Below are 206 nucleotides of genomic sequence, written 5' to 3' on the forward strand. Positions count from 1 at the left end.
AAATATACATCACGCACCTCTATTTTGCAATTTGTTATCTGCGTAAGCGTAAGTTTCATTTGGATTAACAGGTTCTTGACTCTTTGCAGTCTCCCTAAACAAAAATCGAATAAAATCATTTACATTATTTAACTGATTAAAATTTTCACATTTACCCTTCATGTTTTTCACAAGATTCATCTGTATTACACCATGGAGGTACGTAT

General features: G+C 31.6%; 1 long non-coding RNA gene across 1 annotated transcript; it reads right to left on the bottom strand.

The window, feature by feature from the left end:
- Positions 1-27: 27 nt before the first annotated feature.
- On the bottom strand, positions 28-206 carry LOC108627574 (uncharacterized). Its single transcript, XR_001916725.1, has 2 exons — positions 156-206; positions 28-94 (listed from the first exon to the last, which is right to left on the bottom strand). It is a non-coding gene; the product is annotated as an uncharacterized LOC108627574 (long non-coding RNA).

Source organism: Ceratina calcarata, unplaced genomic scaffold (genome assembly GCF_001652005.2).
Source record: "Ceratina calcarata isolate Rehan_Ccalc_2016 unplaced genomic scaffold, ASM165200v1 scaffold47961, whole genome shotgun sequence".
NCBI classification, from domain to species: Eukaryota; Metazoa; Arthropoda; class Insecta; order Hymenoptera; family Apidae; genus Ceratina; species Ceratina calcarata.